A 21,151-nucleotide genomic window follows, 5' to 3' on the forward strand; every position below is an offset into this window, starting at 1 on the left:
ACACATGTACAACACCTACACATAATGCATGCTCTGCAAGTTTCCCACGGGACTATGCACATCCCAGTAGCATGAGTGGCTGTCTCAAACACATGCTATACACAGAGCATCCCAAACCATTGTGGTACACTGTAGTGGACATTGTATAGGCAGTGTCAATACACATGCACACAACATACACCACCTTGTCATACGCAGTACATGTCAATATCATACACATGGCGTATGTAGACACCTGTTGTAAGGTCAGGCTCCAGTATCCCAAATGTCATCCACACATCACACATACTATACCTGAGGGGTAGAGGCCTATCATGGGGCATTGCAAAACTCTTCAACAAACAAGACATTCATGTAAGGCAATGCTCCCTATTTAACACATTACATACCCATGTAACAACTGCCTGTGAAATAGTTAATGTAGCCACAGTGCAGCAGTTCAGGTACAGCAAGATAGTTGCCAGTGTGGCACACATTAGTGGCCTTGAGTGACCACATGATGCTGCCTGATGATGGCTCATGGTACTTCACTACATCCAGTTACAGTAACTACAGTACAACACATAGCATTCATTGCTATACACCTGACAGTTGTGTGCATCCATCCATGGTATGTATACCTGTAAGTGATGGTGCACAGGACATTGAAAAGCATGTAATACTTGCACAGCAATGTTGTGTCCATGTACACATTGTGTTCCAGGGTGAGGCTAATCATTGAAGAACACACATGCATCAAACAGATGTATACTGTTATTAACAAGGACTCTCTACACTCGCACTGCATGCTTTTGAGCAATACACATCTTGCATGCTGACACATGTGAAAGGACTCTTTGGCTTGTGATACTGTACTCCACCATCAACCACTAGTGGGTATGTTCTGTATTGCTGTTGGTGTGTGTGTGTGTGTGTGTGTGTGTGTGTGTGTGTGTGTGTGTGTGTGTGTGTGTCTACTTTAGTGGGTAGTGTATTTGTGTTCATGTGTGCATGTGTGCATGTGTGCACGTGTTCATGTGTGCATGTGTGCATGTGTGCTAACATCAGGTACAGATTGTAAAGTGTGTTTCCTGTCTCCCTCTCACAGGTACTGAGGATGTGTTGGTTGAGTGCAGCAGAGAACCTGAAGACACTGCCACAAATAGTGGTGATGATGAAACATGTGTTGTGGCACAGGCAGGTTTGACAGGGTCTGTTATTGTTCTGCCAATCGACAGTACACAGCTTTCCACACCATCTACATGCACATTCATACTGCCAATACATCCCTCATCACCAATGGCCTTAGCTGAGGGACAGCATACAGTAGGCATTGACCAGGATAGTGTGGTGTCTATGGCACATGCAACCCCTCACAGCAGCCATACCCAGAATCCTGGGATGGTACCACATAGGCGGATGTCCAGGGGTTCTCATGGGAGCACCACTGGTCATAATGCCCCTGGCAGACGTGCCCCCACAGGTCTTACAACCTCAGGTATGTTCCGGGCTGTTATGCAGGCACAGGCATGTATGGAACAGTACAGCTGGCAGGGACTGAGGGTGCAGAGGGCCCATAACACCGCTATCAATGACAGTATCCATGACCTTGCAGGTGCAGTGCGTCACTACACCGAAGTCATTGAAAGACGTTGGGGGAGACATTATATGTCCTCCGCAATGTAATGTCCATGTGCCAGGACAGTGCAGGACAGCCGAGGCGTCAACGTGGTCATATGCCAGCAACATCATCAGTTGGCAGTCATTGCGGACAACACCCGAGTCACAGCCGCTCCTGTAATGGCAGTACCAGCCCCAGCAATGTTGGAGCAGCGCTGTCAATAGACCGTCATAGAAGACCATGTGCACATGGCTCTGGCCAGTACCAGCAGGGACATGGGTCCAGTCGATATGCCTCTACCTCTGGTGATAGTACCCAGTCTGGCTTAGTACCCAATACTGTCCATTGCTCCCTTGCCAGGCACAGGTACTCTGTCCGTGGCCAGAGATGGTGATCTCTACAGCCTGGCAGGTACAGTCTGTGACTGTCCCACAACCTCCCATATACGGCAGCCACATGGTGGAACTGTGTGCATGCAGACACACACACATAATCCAAACACCTAGGGCTAACACATACACACACACACGACATCAACATTGACCCATGCTGTACCGTTGTCCCTCACACACACACACACACACACACACACACACACACACACACACACACACACACACACACATACATGTTGACTGGATGGGTCAATGTCGGGCTCTGGCAAACCAACAACACACCCTGTACATATGATGAAACTGTGCCACCTCCTGTCATCTGTAACATTGATGCAGGAACAGGCTAACATGGTGCTGATGCACAGGGTGACTTTATAGCAGTGTAGCAATGTTAGCATGTTGTCAACAGCACAGAGTAATGATATCCCTGTAGGTATATCTGAACAGGCATGATGCATTAAAGCTATGATAATTAATGTAGTATTGTTTACAACAGTGTTAATTCCAAAAATGTATTGTCCGCCCATGTGCCACTTGGCTGATGTGTGTAGTTTTGGCAGAGTGTGTTGGTGAGTGGACATTACGTGTGTGATGTGTGCAGTACAAATTTGCAGGTGTACATTTGTGAACATGGTGGAGGTGCACTGTCTGCATGTACGTGCATAGTGGACATGTGAGAAGGGTGGCATGCCCTGTATTACACAGTGTCAAAACTTCATTGTTTCTATTGGTGGATAGTATGCATTTTAATACACATACATTTTAACTTAGGTACACATGTGTGTATGACATGGTTTGACACTATGCTGTGGGTGATACTGTTACTCTCTGTCATTGGTTTGCATTCTGGTAGTGTACACAACCTCAACAGCCTGACCATGACCAATCGTTAGATGATGTCTTGACAACTGACACACAGATGTAGGGAACTCAGTAGCATTTGGATCTGTACGGTACTGTACTATACCAGTAGCCAGTGGTATTGATCACCACCCATTCTTGGGACCACTCCTGTCTGGCATATAGCTCTCTTAGGTACAAGCAAACACACTAGGGATATGTTCATCCACATCTGGATATGCATACAGTGGCCTACAATGCATTCTCCGGATGAGGCACTTATCCTCCACAAGGGTATCATAAACACAGATACCCATTGTCCAACCCATGCTGTAAAGCTGTAAGCCAAATATAGCATAGTCATCCACATTTGTTAAACATAGTATCCCGACAGTACCACATAGGTAGTAGCCCCAAACATGTAGAACGGGTACCGATGTGTACATGCAACCAAGTGTTATGTCATCTGTCCTTTGGTATTCACATTTCCATAGGTATTCTGCAGTCCCTCAGTGTATCACATAACCAATAAGGGGTCTGTATGCATATCCACAAAGTTGTTGTTCACCTATAATGAATGTCCATTATTGACAGACTTTGTTGTGTTTGAACATGTCTGACATATACCCAAGGCATGAACCCTCACTCACACTATTCTATAGAAACTGTCATGGCTGTGTGTGACACAGATGACCTAGGCCGCAGATCACTACAGCGGCTGGCCTTGTCACAAACATACATATGTGACCGAAGGTCTGAGAAGCGGCAGCACAATCTGTCATAGGTGACAGATGTATTCATGTAGAAAGCAGGCTTCACACATATGAACTAATTGAGGTCACATGTACATAAATTGATTTGCCACACAGATACCTGAAGTGTGCAATGCACATACTGTTGTTATACTGATATGTCATACAGTAGTAAAAGCTAAACACACAACACAGTGACCAACAGTATCACACACACTCACCCAGCAATTGTAGGATTCAAACACTTACCTATTTGATGATACTAGAGAGTTACGCTTTAACACCACATTCTATATGCTTTGCTGGGGGTTTCATTTCCAATGCTATATTTGTAGGATGCTGACATCATCAGACTTGCCAAACAGGAATATAATACTTTTAAGGTGTTTTGCTAGTCTACAAAAAGGGCAGTACTCTCAGAGGGAATTACACATAAACATACCCCCTCAAACACACACTCAGCAATTGCAGGATTCAAACCCCTACCTAACTAGGTTATGATACTAGAAAAATACACATTAACACGATGGGCTATATGCGTGACTGGAAGGTTTCATCTCCACTGCTATATTTGTAGAATGCTGACATCATCAGACTTGCCAAACAGGAATGTAACACTTTTAAGGTGTTTGCCTAGTCTCCAAAAGGGCAATACTCTCAAATGAACTCACACAGACACATACTCCACACACACAGCAATTGCAGGATTCAAACCTCTACCTTACTAGGTTATGACACTAGAGCGGTACACATTAACATGACATGCTTTATGCTTTAATGTGGATTTTCATTTCCAATGCTATATTTGTAGGATGCTGACATCATCAGACTTGCCAAACAGGAATGTAACACTTTTAAGGTGTTTTCCTAGTCTACAAAAAGGGCAATACTCTCAAAGGAAATCACACAGACACTCAGCAATTGCAGGATTCAAACCCCTACCAAACTATGTTATGTTACTGGAAAAATACGCATTAACACAATGCGCTATGTGCTTTACTGGGGGTTGTTATTTACACTGCTATATTTGTGGGATGCTGACATCATCAGACTAGACATGGTAATGTGTGTGCACTTAGATTTATGCAATCCCAGGACTGAGACATGGGGCACAGCAGGTGGTACCAGCTTGAACAGGACTCCACAAATCTTACCTTGTGTGATCTATCTGTGGCCCAGTTGCCAATCCATCCAATGACAATACATATTTATGCACAGGTTATTGATTTTGTGGATACAACATGTGTCTGGGATGTTGGAAAAGGCCTATTCAAAGTGTAAGTGGGATGTGTGTAGCTCATTTCATTCATGTATGTCCTGGGTGGTTGCCTTTCAAACAGTCTAGCAGGTTTGGGAAACATGATCTACCCATGACCAGTCCAAAGTTGGTAGGGTTGTGTGTTTATAGGCTTCCAATAGCTCTGTTTCTGACTTCAATCCTGATGGACTCCATGGCCTTGCAGATCAGACTTCATTGGCTTATAAGACTATAGTTCCCATGGTCTGTTGTGCACCAACACTTGTATAGTGTGCCATATGTTGCTGTAACCCATTCAACAGTTTCATATCCTGTAGAGAGGGTCAGGCTCAACAGACTCTTCAGGTGCAGGCTCTGTTTGATCTGCAGTTCACTTATGAAACATATAGGGGCACAATGTAATCGAACTGATGCCATGTGTTCAGCTTTGGGAGGAGCAGTTTACCCATTCTACATGTGATATCTCCTGGTATGATGATAGGGACTTTTGTCAGTGGGAGGTGGGTATGTATATATGAGCCTGTCTGACAGGATGTTGGCATTGTCAGTCATTTACAGTTGGCCCTGACTCAGGACATATATGAGTGTACATTGCTATTTATGACATAGCTGAGGGTAGTGCCATGGTTCTGTATGGACTCCTTTGCAGATAATCTTTCCATGACCTGGATTGGATAGTGTTTGCAGTGCACATTATTTGTTGATGATACTGATTTTGGGGGTTTTTTTCTTTGCTTTTCAACTTTCTATGACCAACCTAAGTATCTGTAGTACATATTTGATTATGACAGGGTTCCAATATATTATGTATGTGTCTGTTGTCATATCACTGTGTGCACAAGTCAGGATTGGTGAATTGTGAGAGGTTCCTTGGTTAACACATGCAACTGCCTGATATGTGTGGCCCACTGCTGTACTCACACATGGCCTAAGTGTGTGAGCATGCCCAGTGTGTGAGCATGCCCAGTGTGACCTTTCAGTATGTTGCTATGTGAAGTCCACTACATTTGTTGACGTGTGAACACACCCAATATTAACATTTATACTATACGTGTGTTGTAAATCGAGTTGTATTTTTAATGCAGGGCTCACATTTGTGTCTTAACTCTACAGGGATTATGCTGTGCCTGCAGGGTTTCCAGGGGACACTTTGCATAGACTTATCAACATTTATTTCTACAGGCTGATCAGCGAAATACTGTCATGGTTTAGTGGTTCAGTACTGTGATAATACTGCACAGTATCCTGGGTTCAAGGACTGCCACTGCTTCATATTTTCATACTGGGCAGACCAGACTGCTTAAGGAACAGTAAAGCAAATATGACCATGTTTACCTGCTTTTGCTCAACTTTGACCAAACTTGCACAACATTTCTCAATGTTAACCAACATTGCTGAACGCTGCCCAATATTGCTCAACACTGCCCAAAATTGTGCTACTTAGTGTGTGTGATTTTGTTTACATATACTAAATAGTGTTAAAAGCTGTTTAGCACTGCTTTACATTGCTTAACACATGGCAATCATGCCTCAGGTGGTGCTGCAGGGCTGCCTATGTCAGATGCACATATTACACTCCCTATACATGTTTGATAACAGGTAGTGTGAAGTTAGGCATCCCTTTTACTATATGTGTGAGTTAGAGAGAGGTATCATTTCCAGGGTTCCTACTGAGCCAGTGTGTATGCTATGTGTTGCCTCTTTGCCAAGGCCAAAGCATACTGGACACACCACCTTCTGCCTACTGGGGCATTCTCAGGTTGTTCCTCCTCCTCCTCCGAGTCACGTTCTGCCTGTGATGGCCTTGGCAATGGTGGGGGGCTGTTTGGCCCGGCCCTATTCTGCTCCTACTGCAGCTGTTTTCGCAGGATCATATTATGTAGCATAGCGCATACCATGACTATTTGCATACATGTAGTTGGTGAGTACTGCAAGGCTCCACCAGATGTACCCAGACACCAGAACCGTGACTTGAACAGCCCAAACACTCGCTCGATAACATTTCATGTTTGTGCGTTTGCCTCATTATGGCGTTCCTGTTCAGGTGTGTGTGCATTTCTGATGGGTGTCATCAGCCACGGCTCGAGTGCATATCCAGCATCCCCCACTAGGTGACCATGAGGGATGTCCCCATTGGCAAATGTCTGGTACAGCTGTGTCAGATGTCAGATATGGGAATCATGGTAGCTTCCAGGGCAGCCAGCACACACATTCATTATTATGCCCTGGTCATCACACATGACCTGGCAGTTGATGGAGGGGAAACCCTTGTGGTTATAGTAGAACCTACCCCGCTCACCAGCTGGTGCTTTGATGCGTATGTGCATGCAGTCTATTGCACCCACTACCTCAGGGTATTCCGCTATTTGCTGTAAAAGACGCATATTGCTGGCCAATATCTCACGGGAACTGGGGAAATATACATGATCACCGACATGTGCTGACATGGCATTCAGGAATTGGTGCCATCATGTCAACAGTTGGCCTCTGGAAGGTACCTGTTGCTAGTATTCTTAGGCCAACACATACCTTGGTTTCCACTGGGATGGGTTACCCTCTGTTGGTTCTGTGTGTGAGGCATGGCCTGCACAGCTCAACAATTTGCTGCATGAGGTCTCTGTCCACTCTATAGTGCTCCACTATCTCCAGCTCATGTAGCCCCTGGTAGGTTACCCTGGGCCTGTACACTCTTCTCCGTCTCCTCACTGTGGGTTGCTCAGCAGCATTTGCATTGTCACCACCCTCAGCATGTTTCATATGTCGCCTTATAACAGCAATGGCAGCCCCTAACATTTCTTTGTCTCAGTAAAGCTTTTTCAGTTTTCACTTCTATTAGCTTACTGCAGTGTTGCAGTGTCTCTGAGAAAAACATAGTGGAAAGTTGTTTTCAGAGTTTTAAGTGCTGGGCTGGGCTGGGCTAGTGTACTGCCTGTGTAATTGGCTGATTCTGATTGTTTTCACCTGCTAGCTCTGCTACTTCTCCTTGGTTAACTTCCTACTATTTGTTGTGCTTCCTTTTCACTTTCTGTTTCCACATGGGGCAGTGCCACGCAAACAAGTGCAAACACGCGCACACAAGCTCACATGCATGCACACATGCTTACACAGCCTAACACTTGCTGCCTCCGGCGTGAACGCGCACACACAGGTGCAAACGCGCTTACACAGGTTTCAACATCCTTACACTTGCTTACTCCGGCTTAAACATACGCACACAGGCGCACACAGTCTTACTCGGTTTTACAGGCGCTCACACGCGTGCATACATGGTGCAGCACTTCTACAATAAACTTTAGTGTTGTTCACGGCATACACCTTCTATTTCTTGCCTTTAGCTGGGGTACCTGTTGACATGCCTCTTCCAGTGATGGGTAACTGACAGCAAACACATGCCACTCTGCTCCAATGAGCTTACATTCTTTCATACATACCCCCCTCATGATGTTGCCTATCTTCTACTCTGATACTCCCCTTATCCTACTCTTACACTCCACAGACTTTGCTCATTTGCCATGTGAAATTGGGATTCACTATCCTTACCCTCATTTGCATAAGATTGCCTACTAATGCTTGGTTACATCTCTTAGACTGAGCTTCCCCCCTTAGCAACCTCTACTCAGTAGCCATGTTGTCTTCTGCCTGCCATTCACTTGCATGGCAGATGTATATTTATCATAAAATGCCTTTTTTTGGCTTTTATTTATTTTTTTTGGGGGGGGGGGTTACAGTGCAGCGTGTTTGCATGATGCTGCTCTATGCCTAAACTTTGGAGATCAAGGTAAAAAAAAAAAATTATTAATTTTTTTTTTTGCAATGGGTAGAATTGCCAGTGGCCATATATTTGGCCATTGGCATGCTTCCTCAACTGGATGCATCCTTTATTTGGAGCTGTCACGGCTCCATTTTGCTATTTGGAGAACGGTACTCAGTTGACAACTGAATACATTTCTGCACATAACACTACTCTTACTCGGACAAGTTAGGGTTTCCTGGATCACAAATTTACCTCATTTGCATAACTTTTTGCAGCAAATGAGGTAATTTGCATATCCTTGCCCTGTCCGTGTAAGAGGAGTTTTAGGAGCTCTCTTGCATGCCCCTGCCAGCTGTTCCTGAATCGCTCGGCAGACATGTTGGCTGCATGGAGTCTTACTCTGCTCTTAGACTCCGTGCAAGCCTTCGTGAATCCGGCCCAATGTCTTTCATACATCAGTTTAATTACTTGCATTATTCTTTTTCTAATGGTATAAGTCTCTGAAATATTTTATTATAACTCATACTGAATTTTATCATAATCCTTACTCAAATCTATCATAATTTCTGTATCCACTTTTTTATTTATTATATCATCTATTACTTCCCTTATAATCCATATTCAGACTACCTTTTACGTTTCTACTAAATATAGCTTGATCATATAACATATCAGTCTTATTTCTTAGTCTTTTGTCATAATTCTCATAAATATTTTGAAATCCATATTGTTTAATGTTATTGGGCTCTAGTTTTAATATCATCCTTCTCAGTTTCTTCCATATAAATGTTATGACACCTATGCATAATTCTTTATACTTAATCCCTCTCTCCAATCATTCATCCAGTACCTTAGGAAATAATGGTGTTTGCCAATTTTCCATTTTAGTATGCATATTATATTCTATATGATCTAATCCTGTGGCAGTGGTCAAATCTATATATTTTAATACTTTATTCAACTCTGCTATATTTATTTTCTTTTTCAGATATTTATTATCTTCTTTACTTAACTTATTAACCTCATATTTCTGATTTTTATTAATGTCTGTTATCTTACATAATCCCTAATTAATCCACATATCTCTTCTTGTGTCTCCATTAGTTTTTCCATCTTCATTTTTCAATTCTCCTATTATTTTCTTTTCTTCTTTATTAATTGACTTAAGTAACCCAGCCACTGGGGATGCACAAGCCAGTGCATTTCTTTGTGCCGGTCCCAAGCCCAGATAAATGGGGAGGGTTGTGTCAGGAAGGGCATCCGGGGTAAAACTTCGCCAAATCATTCATGCAGACAGCAGTAAATATTTGCATACCAGATCGATTGAGGCCTGGGTTAATAACGGCTGCCATCAGTACTGTTAGCCAACAGGGTGCTAGTGGAAATTGGGCTACTGTTGGTCGAAGGAGGAGAAGAGGGGGAAGGCATGGCTGAAGGAAGGAAGAGACGAGAAAGGCTAGGACTGTGGTAGTGAGGGCCGGAACTTTGAATGTTGGCAGAATGACTGGTATAGGGAGAGAGCTAGCCGATATGATGGACAGAAGGATGGTTGGCATATTGTGTGTGCAAGAGACCAAATGGAAGGGCAGTAAGGCTAGGTGTATCGGAGGTGGGTTCAAATTGTTTTATCATGGTGTGAATGGGAGGAGAAATGGCATAGGAGTTATCCTGAAGGAACAGTATGCTAAGAGTGTTTTGTACGTGAAAAGAGTGTCAGATAGAGTGATGTTTATGAAGCTGGAAATTGATGGTGTAATGATGAATGTTGCTAGTGCATATGCTCCACAAGTTGGGTGTGCAATGGATGAGAAAGAAAAATTTTGGAGTGAGTTGGATGAAGTGGTGATGACTGTACCCAAGGGTGAGAGAGTGGTGATTGGAGCAGATTTGAATGGGCATGTTGGTGAAGGGAAACGAGGGGATGAGGAAGTGATGGGTAGGTATGGTGTTAAGCAAAGGAATGCAGAAGGTCAGACGGTAGTGGATTTTGCGAAAAAGGATGGACATGGCTATGGTGAATACGTATTTTAACAAGAGGGAGGAGCATAGGGTGACATACAAGAGTGGAGGAAGATGCACACAGGTGGATTATATCTTATGTAGGAGGGCCAGTTTGAAGGAGATTGAAGACTGTAAAGTGGTGACAGAGGAAAGTGTAGTTAGGTAGCATAGTATGGTGGTTTGTAGGATGACATTGGTGATCAAGAAAAGTAAGAGGAGTGTAAGGGCAGCACCAAGGATCAAATGGTGGAAATTGAAAAAGGGTAATTGTGAGGTGGGGTTCAGGGAAGAGTTAAGACAGGCACTGGGTGGCAGTGAAGAGTTTCCAAATAGCTGGGTAACTACAGCAGAGCTAGTAAGGGAGATGGCTAGAAAGGTGCTTGGTATGACATCTGGACAGAGGAAGGATGACAAGGAGACATGGTGGTGGAATGAAAAAGTGCAGGAGAGTATACAGAGAAAGAGGTTGGCAAAGAAGTGGGATTGCCAGAGAGCTGAAGAAAGTAGACAAGAGTATAAGGAGATGAGGTGCATGGCAAAGGGAGAGGTGGTGAAGGCTAAGGATAAGGCATATGAAGAGTTCTATGAAAGGTTGGACACTAAGGAGGGAGAAAAGGACCTGTACCAATTTGCTAGACAGAGGGACTGAGCTAGGAAAGATGTGCAGCAGGTAAAGGTGATAAAGAATAATGAGGGAAACATACTCACAAGCAAGGAGAGTGTGTTGAGCAGTTGGAAATAGTACTTTGAGGGGTTGATGACTAAAGAGAATGAGAGGGAGAGAAGGTTGGATGATGTGGAGATAGTGAATCATGAAGTGCAATGAATTAGCAAGGAGGAAGTAAGGATAGCTATGAAGAGGATGAAGAATGGAAAGGCTGTTGGTCCAGATGACATACCTGTGGAAGCATGGAGGTGTTTAGGTGAAATGGCAATGGAGTTTCTAACCAGATTGTTTAATGAAATCTTGGAAAGTGAGAGGATGCCTGAGGAATGGAGAAAAAGGGTTGTGGTACCAATTTTTATGAATAAGGGTGATGTGCAGAGTTGTAGTAATTACGGAGGGATTAAATTGATCAGTCACAGCATGAAGTTGGGTGGCCACGGTGGTGCAGCGATTAGCGTTGCCACCTCACAGCAAGAGATTCTCTAGTTTGATCCTCAGCTGGAGTGCCTTATGTGTGGAGTCTGCATGTCCTCCCTGTGGTCACGTAGGTTTTTTCCAGGTGCTCTGGTTTCCTCCCCCATCCCAAAGACATGCTGTAGGTGGATTGGACACTCTAAATTGGTCTTAGGTGTGAGTGTGTGCCTGTGTGTAGCTTCTGTGAAAGGTTGGGTGCCGGTCTGGAAGCTCGACACCGTAAAACCCCACTGCCAATCATGAGCAGACAGGTGATCAGCTGTTGTGACCCCTAACCAGGAAAAGCTGAAAGAAAAAGAAGTCGTCAAAGCATGAAGTTATGGGAAACAGTAGTGGAACCTAGGTTAAGAAGCGATGTGATGATTAGTGATCAGCAGTATGGTTTGATGCCGGGAAAGAGCACTACAGATGCGATGCTTGCTCTGAGAGTCTTGATGGATTAGTACAGAGAAGGTTAGAATGAGTTTCACTGTGTTTTTGTAAACTTAGAGAAAGCATATGACAGGGTGCCTAGAGAGGAGTTGTGGTATTGTATGAGGAAGTCAGGAGTGTCAGAGAAGTATGTAAGAGTGGTACAGGATATGTACGAGGGTAGTGTGACAGCGGTGAGGTCTGTGGTGGGAGTGATGGATGCGTTTAAGGTGGAGGTGGGATTACATCAAGGATCAGCTCTGAGCCCTTTCTTATTTGCAATGGTGATGGACAGGTTGACAGGCAAGATCAGACAGGAGTCCCTGTGGACTATGATGTTTGCAGATGACATTGTGATCTGTAGTGAGAGTAGGGAACAGGTGGAGGAGACCCTGGGGAGATGGAGATATGCTCTAGAGAGAAGAGGAATGAAGGTCGGCAGGACTAAGACAGAATATATGTGTATGAATGAGAGGGGGGATAGAGGAATGGTGAGGATGCAAGGAGTAGAGGTGGCGAAGGTGGATGAGTTTAAATACTTGGGATCAATAGTTCAGAGTAATGGTGAGTGTGGAAAAGAAGTGAAGAAGAGAGTACAGGCAGGATGGAGTGGGTGGAGAAGAGTGTCAGGAGTGATTTGTGAGAGACGAGTACCAGTAAGAGTGAAAGGGAAGGTCTACAAGAGGCTAATGAGACCAGCTATGTTATATGGGTTGGAGACAGTGGCATTGACAAAAAGGCAGGAGTTAGATCTGGATGTAGCAGAGTTAAAGATGTTAAGATTTGCACTGGGTGTGACAAGGGTGGACAGGATTAGGAATAAGTATATTAGAGAGTCAGCCCAGGTTGAAAGGTTTGTAGACAAAGCCAAAGAGGCAATATTACGTTAGTTTGGACATGTGCTGAGGAGGAATGCTGTGTATATTGGGAAAAGGATGCTAAGGATGAAGCTACCAGGTAACAGGAAAAGAGTAAGATCTAAGATAAGGTTTATGGATGTGGTGAGAGAGGACATGCAGGTGGTTGGCGTGACAGAGCAAGATGCAGAGGACAGGATAAAATGGAAACAGATTATCCGCTGTGGTGACCCCTAACTGGAACAGCCGAAAGAAGATGATGATGATGATGATTAATTGACTTAAGTATGATGCTACCTCTTCTTTTTTATTTTGTAAACTATATATTTGTTTATATAATAAATTATTAATTATATTCTGATTTTTCTCATAAATGTCTGTTTCTTTCTCATAATAATCTCTTTAATTTCTAATTATTTCTCTAAACATGTTTTGACTTAATCTAGTATATATTGACTTTTTTTTTCATTTTCCCTTGTATGCATTCAAGAGAACATTTTTTTTTTGCATTTTTCTTTAAAACTAATCTACCAAGTAGTTTAATTCTCATAAAACTCTCTCATATCAATATGAGAGAGTTTTATGAGAATTAAACTACTTGATGGATTAGTTTAATAAAAATCTTTCATATCAATATGATATTTCCATAATTTAATTGTTTTCCAATTATTTGGTTCCAATTCTTTTTCATTTAAACTTTTTTTTAATTCCTTTACATATTTTAGTGTATTCTTATTTTTCATTTATATTTAACCATATAGCTACATTTATCTTTTTTTATACTCTTAAAACCTCTGATATTAAAAAATAGTCAGTTTCTGTTTTTAATTAATTCTTCCAAGTCCAATGATTATTCTCCCACATATGTAACTTACCACATCTAGTTATCGCATTCACCACTTTAATGTCAAATCCATTTTCCTTTGTCTTAGATTACAATTAAAATCACCTACTAATATAATAATCATATTTACACCCACATAATTACATTTTTTAAACATTGTTTCTCTGTCTTTTCTTGTAACATACTGATATATAATTATGATTCTGTAAACATTATTTCTCCACCTAATATAATGTACAGTTATATGTCCTATTTCAACAACGGTTGCATCTAATATTTTAATTCATATTTACATAATTTACATATTCCAGAGCATGTTTCTTTTCCTGTATTCCAATTTATGTATATTCCATAACTTTTCTGTTTGAATTGTCATTTTATGTCAGAAGTGTAATATCCTCTAATATTATTATATTCATATTCAACTTTGTAGACCACTCCAATAAGCCTATCCTTCTTTTAATGTTTTTCATACTACTAACATTCAATGCTAACATCTTCTTTTTCTTATGATGACGTTATTATATTATCTTTCATCTTTTGCCTTTCTTGCTTTCTTTTGCGAATATACCTTTAATTTTCCTTTTTTTTTCTTTATTTCATTCTTTTTCCTATAGATTTTTCCTCACTATACATATTTTCCATTTTACCTCTTCGTCCTCACGTCTCTTTTTCTTACCTTTATTTTCTTGTTCTACATTGTCTTCTACCTTGTCATTTAATTCAATTTGTACTGTTTTTCTTGTATTATCATTTCTTCATGCTCTATATATACTAGAACCTCTTTTTCAACTATTTTACCATCATTTTCACATTCTAACCATGCATGACCCATATTATCACATTTTCTGTACTTCAAATCACATTTCTTTGCTTCATGTCCTGTCTAACCACATATTACAATCACTTATCAAATAATCATCTTTACCACAGAAAAAAAATGTTCTTGGTTGATCCTTATAATTTACATAACCACTGTTACCATTCACATTTATTATACTTGGAATATGAATTACATTATCATTTATCATTTTTAAAATAAAACCACATTCCCAACCGCCAGTCCATAGTCCTCTTTCATCATAAACTTTTGTTGTATCAACAACATCTTTACAGACAGTTAATAAATATTACTTCAATTCACTGGCTTCAATTTCAGTCCTGAATTACACTATTAATATTCTTTTTGTTTGTCTATAGAAAGCATGGATAACATATTCAGACCATGGGCTATTTTTTGTTGTTGTTCATGTCTTCCTAAGAAATTTTACATAGCTTGTCCATTTTCAAATATTATATCACAAAAAGGTCTGTTTATTAATTAGAATAAATGCTCTTACCTCATTGGGAATCACTCCTACTGGTGCAATTACTGAGCCCCAAACCTTATACCTGTTCAGTCCTTGCTCCTTTTCATTGTTTATATGTAAGGTAAACTTCTTCCTTGTTTCTTTTACTTGTTCTTTCCTTTCTTCTGCTTGACTTACAGTTTGCACATACAATGTCTTTCCTGGCTCCTTTTGCTTTTCTCTTTCAGCCTCTCCCTCAATCTTCTCCATTATCTTACTCCAAGTAACCATTGTTTCATTTTCCAGTTCACTTTGTTTAACCACGTTGACCAAATAATCATCCTGCAACCCTCCAGACTGAAGGATTGTAATAATACATCCATCCTGCTGCTCCATTTTCCCCTCAAACAACCTGTTTTGAAACAAATACTCTGAACCAGGCCCCACCATCTTGGGTGCATTAACCTGCTCCTTAAAGGTTCATAGCTATTTAGTAGGCTAATGATCATAAGGGCCTTTTTAAACCTAGCCATGCATCCCAAATCTCTGAGAAGTTCTGATATCCATGATAAGTGTAAGCATGGACCTGGGAGATGAGTCATTTAAAGGTCACCTGTGCCCATTAGAGACATAGGTACCAAACCAGGGATACATTTCCTTTTTCCCATCCAATTGTCCAAGTTGCAATTGAATTACCTTAGGGAGTAACTCTGCTTCACATGGATGAGGAGTCTCTAGGATAATAAGTATCTCTCCAGCAGGTCCTATTTATAAAGTAGGCAAGGTTTGGGTTTAAGTCTTTAGAAAGAGTAATTCTGGTGCTGTTTTTTTTTTTTGTGGATATGCAGGAGGTCCATCAGAGTTAGGTCTGACAATGCCCTGTATGCCAGGCATAGATCTTCCCTGAAAAGCCTGTGGAAGACAGAATACAGGGATAGGGCCTTGAGGCAGTCTTCAGAGGACAGTTAACTTATGCCCTGTATTCTTTTAGTGAGGAACCTCTGTAAACATTCCAGTTGTTGGATATGCCTGGTTAAGTACATACCAAAGAGGGCATTATACTCAATGATAGGTCTGATGAATGCCAAATACAGTGGAACAATGACTTCCTTGGCCTTAGATGCCATACCTTTGTTTATAAGTTGTACAATATAGAATGATTTCCTCACCACTGTAGACACATGATGGTCAAAGGCTAGACTACTATCTATGTGTGTTCCTAAGTCCCGGACTACTGGGTCAATTCTAAGGGGTGTGTTGTCAATATGATAGCTACCAGAGATAGATGACTTCCCAAAGGATACTATTATGCATTTCTTGGCATTTAGTTTTAGTCCACGGCTCTGACATCAGTTATTTTTCTATATAAGCCCCTCCTGGAGAACATTTGTGTCAGTGTGAGATTCACTGACAGCTCCTAATTTGCAATCATGTGCAAATTTAGTCAGCTAGAGACCACTGACATTGACCTTGACTTCTGAGAAGTAAATGCCAAAAAGGAGTGGTCCAATGAGTGATGCCTGAGGGACTCCAGTTGTGACTGGCCTCTTTGTAGAGGTGGATTCCCCAATTCTAACTTCCTGGGTCTTGTCTGTGAGCCAGTTGGCTATCCACTGGGTGACATACAGGTCTGTACCTAACCTCTTGAGTTTGTTAGCAATGTCCAAGTGGGGTATTGTGTCACATGCCTTGGCCAGGTCAAGGTAGGTAGTGTGAATGATTTTGCCCTCATCCATTCCTTTGGTGAACTTCTCAAAGAAGCCCACCAGGTTGAGTAGACATGATCTGCCCTTGATGAAACCAAACTAGGTTGGATCCAGTGTCTGGAGGTTTACTGTATCTCTGTTGATCATCTCCATGATAATTCTTTCCATGGCTTTGCATATACAATTAGTGAGACTTATGGATCTGTAGTTTCCAGGGTCTGTTTATGGCCCACCTTTGTGCAGATGGATGACTGTTACCTTTCTCCATCCATGAGGCATGAAGTCTGTTTGGTGGCTACAGTTAAATAATAATTCCAGAGGCCCTGATAGGTCATGTGTCATGCTATTTAGAAGGCATCCTGGGATATGGTTTGGCCCCATTGATGCAGTGTTCTTGGTCTTAGAGAGAGCATTAAGGACCTGTTCCCTAGTGATATAGAGGGAGTTATATTTGATGATATTTCCTGAGGGAAGGTTGAGTGGGCCAGAGGTGTAAAGGTGGAGATGAGTTTATCAGCCAGGAGGTTTGCTATATCTTCTAGCTCAGTATAGGTGGCTTCATTTACAATGAGCTCTGTACACAATTGTGTATTGCCTTTGAGATTGCAGTCATGGCTAAATAATGCTTTGTGGTTGTCCTTGGCTTGGGAGGCCAATCTTACCTCAAATTTGGCTTGGTATACTTTATTTGCCCTCTAAGTTGTTTTTTTTTTTTTTTTTAGTTTGATGAGAATGCTTTTATCCTGCTGGGTATTACACCCCCTAATTTTTGCCAAGATTTTCTTCCTCCTGTTATACAGTTTGATTTTGTGATTACACCAGGGTGGCTTGTTTTTTTTTTGAGTTTGTTCTGTACTTTTTCCTGGTGGGCACAGCTGTTTCTATGCAGCTATTAACATGCTTGTACAGAATTTCTGTGAACAGTTCTGCATAGGCAACTGTTCTCAGGGTTTATGAGGGCTTGGAATTTTGCCAGGTTTTCACTTAATAGCAGCAGATTAGCCTTAGAATAGTTCCTGAATATTCCAGGTAGCTGGGGGTCAAGGTTTTATTTTTACTTCAAAGGAGATCATTTTGTGGTCTGACCTTACTAGGGAAGGTATTACAATAGGGGGTGTGCAGCATTCTCCCATATTAGTTGTGGACCAGATCCAGTATGGTTGCACCCCTGGTTGGTATATTGACTATCTGGTCCAGGGGATGTGTTTACAAAATCCAGGAATCTCTGTGCATGTACATTTGGTGTCATATAGGATTTTCATTTAATAGTGGCATAATTAGAGTCACCCATGAATATGGTATTGGGTTGGGTGGTTAGTATTTCTAATATGTTTAAATGCATACAAACCAAAGAAGGACCAGGAGTAGGCTGCATATTCCAGTATAAAGATTATTTATTGTAGAACAGACCACAGAATAAAAAACATAAGCGCTTTCGTAGGTGTGTACCCTACTTCATCAGATGTAAATATGTTGCATCTTAACCTTCATTTTATGCTCTGAAAGCACTAGTCACATGCTATAAGACAATCACATGACCCAAATATTTAAAGACATACATACACATATACCTTATATATAGTTTTAGTCACTCTCATATAAAAACTAGCAGCAATATATTCAGAATAATTTCATACAAAAAAAATGGTGGTCTGGGAATCTGAATATATGTTAAGAGGTCCTTTCAGCAAATACATCTCTTTTTTAGAAGGTTTGTAGATGACCTTTTTATGGCATGGAGTGGAACTATGCAACAGTTAACTGAATTTATCAAGTATGTTAATGAAAGCACTGCATTTTTAAGGTTCACATTTACATACTCTGACAAGGTCATTAATTTTTTGGATGTGGCAGTTTTGGTAGATGAGAATAATAGACTGTACACGAAACAATATAGGAAACCATGTCATGTCAATAGTTTGTATATATACATATATATATATATATATATATATACCATCATAACTAGGCATATCTGTACACATAGGATGTGTATACATGGGTCTAGTTCGCCGGCACGCAAAACACCGAGACCAAACAACCGAAAACACACAATACCGACAACTCACAAAACCGAACACCATTACACCGACACACAAAATGTAAACTACACATTACACACAATTACATATCTACTAACCTTAACCCAAACCCTAACCCTAAGGTCCGACTCTACAGCACACTTAACCTACCTGCACCCTAACCCTAACTCACTTAACCCACCCCTAAACCTAACGTCTGTCACTATCGCACACTTATCCTACCTGCACCCTAACCCTAACTCACTTATCCCACCCTAAAACATAAAGCCCGTCACTATCGCACACTCACCCTACCCCGCACCCTAACCCTAACTCACTTAACCTGCCCCTAAACTACAGTCCGTCACTATCACACACTTACCTTACCCGGACCCTAAGTCCGACACTACCGCACACTCACCTTTCCCACACCCTAACCCTAAACCCCTCACTATCGCACACTTACCTGTCCACTTCCTAACCCTAAATCCCTCACTATCGCACACTTACCGAGTCGCGCTCACACATTGCCCATGTAGGCCTTTTGGCTGTCGGGATTTCACCTTGTCGATAACCTTCGTTTTCGGTTGTTTGGTCTCGGTGTTTTGCGTGTCAGCGAACTGGCGTTTCGGTCATCCAAAGTAGACCCGTATACATATATAGCTATATATACATATATCTATATATACATATCTTTATATATACATAATATGTATATGGGAGCACTACAGAATCCTGAAAGATAAAAGTACTGAAGACTATCAGGAGTGAGCTGCCTTACAGTATATGGATGTACGTTACCATACAATCCACCTTGGTTAAATGCAGGCCTTCTGCCACCTGACATACAGACTGTTCTGCTTGTCAGTGTGCTTGTGATTCTGTCAGTTGTGCCTTGTTATGTAACAGTTACATCCCATTGTGTCAGTTGAGGTCTTTTCCCCCTAGGGATTGTCTACAGAGTGTAGATAGGGGCTGCTGAACTATACATCTACATTCCTTACTGTTCATAGGTTCATAGGTTCATAGGTTGGTACTAGGCTATTAGCCCTAGGGCCTATACAAGCCTAGCCATAACAATTCCCTGGCTATTTCTTCCCACATTATTTACTTTCCTGGACCCCTGTCTAGCAGGACGACTGACGTGATCCTGGGGTGAATTTCCTTTCTCCCATCCAAATGTCAAGGTTCCTCTTGAAGAGGTCCAAAGAGGCACTCTGCTTGACATGTATGGGCAATCTATTCCAGAGTCTGGGGAGTCTCTGGGTCAGGAACCTATCCCTCCAGCATGTTTTGTTTATTGTGATGACAAGGTTTAGATCCCTGGAGCGTGTAGCTCTGAGGGATTGGGATTTCTTTAAGTGTAGCATGTCCAACAGCACTGGGTTTGACATGGCCTTGTATGTTAAGCAGAGATCGCCTCTGAGTAGACGATATGCGACAGAGTATAGCTGGAGTTTTTAAGGCGGTCAGCGTAGGGCATCTGCTTTAGGCCTGTGATTCTTTTAGTGAGGTATTTCTGAGGCCTTTCCAGTTGTCGCAGATGTCTTGAGAGGTACATACCAAATGGGGAGTTGTATTCTATAATGGGTCTAATGAGGGATGAGTACAGTGGGACAATGACCTCCTTTTTTCTGGATGAAAAGCCCTTCGTGATGAGGTGTGCCACATAGAAGGATTTCCTGACTGTTGTGGCGATGTGGTTATCGAAGGTGAGACCACTGTCCACCTGTGTCCCTAAGTCTCTTATCACACTTTCTGTGTTTAGTGTACTGCCACCTATATGGTAATTCATGGATACATGTTTTTTTCCCAAAGGGATAACAATACATTTCTTGGCATTGAGCTTGAGCCCATGGCTCTGGCACCAAGCATCTGTTTCTGTAAGGCCCTTTTGTAGAGTATCCACATCATTTGGGATTCAATAATGGCTCCCAGTTTGCAGTCATCTGCAAACTTTGTTAGCCAGAGTCCCTTAGTGTTGACCTGTACTTCAGAGAAGTAGATGCCAAACAAGAGCGGCCCCAGGACTGAACCCTGAGGTACTCCAGTTGTCACTTGTCTGGAGCTGGATTTGGAGTCGGCTACTTTTACAGTGTGGGTTCTATCAGTAAGCCATTTAGCAACCCATTGGGTGACATAGGGATTAATACCCAACTTAGTAAGTTTATCTATGATTCCAGAGTGGGGGATGGTGTCAAAGGCCTTGGCAAGGTCTAGATTGGCTGTGTGGACCAACTTACCCTTGTCCATGGCTCTGGAGACTGATTCAAAGAAGTCAA

The sequence above is a fragment of the Protopterus annectens genome, chromosome 4.part1 (assembly GCF_019279795.1).
Source record: "Protopterus annectens isolate FY-2018-M chromosome 4.part1, PAN1.0, whole genome shotgun sequence".
Taxonomy (NCBI): Eukaryota; Metazoa; Chordata; order Ceratodontiformes; family Protopteridae; genus Protopterus; species Protopterus annectens.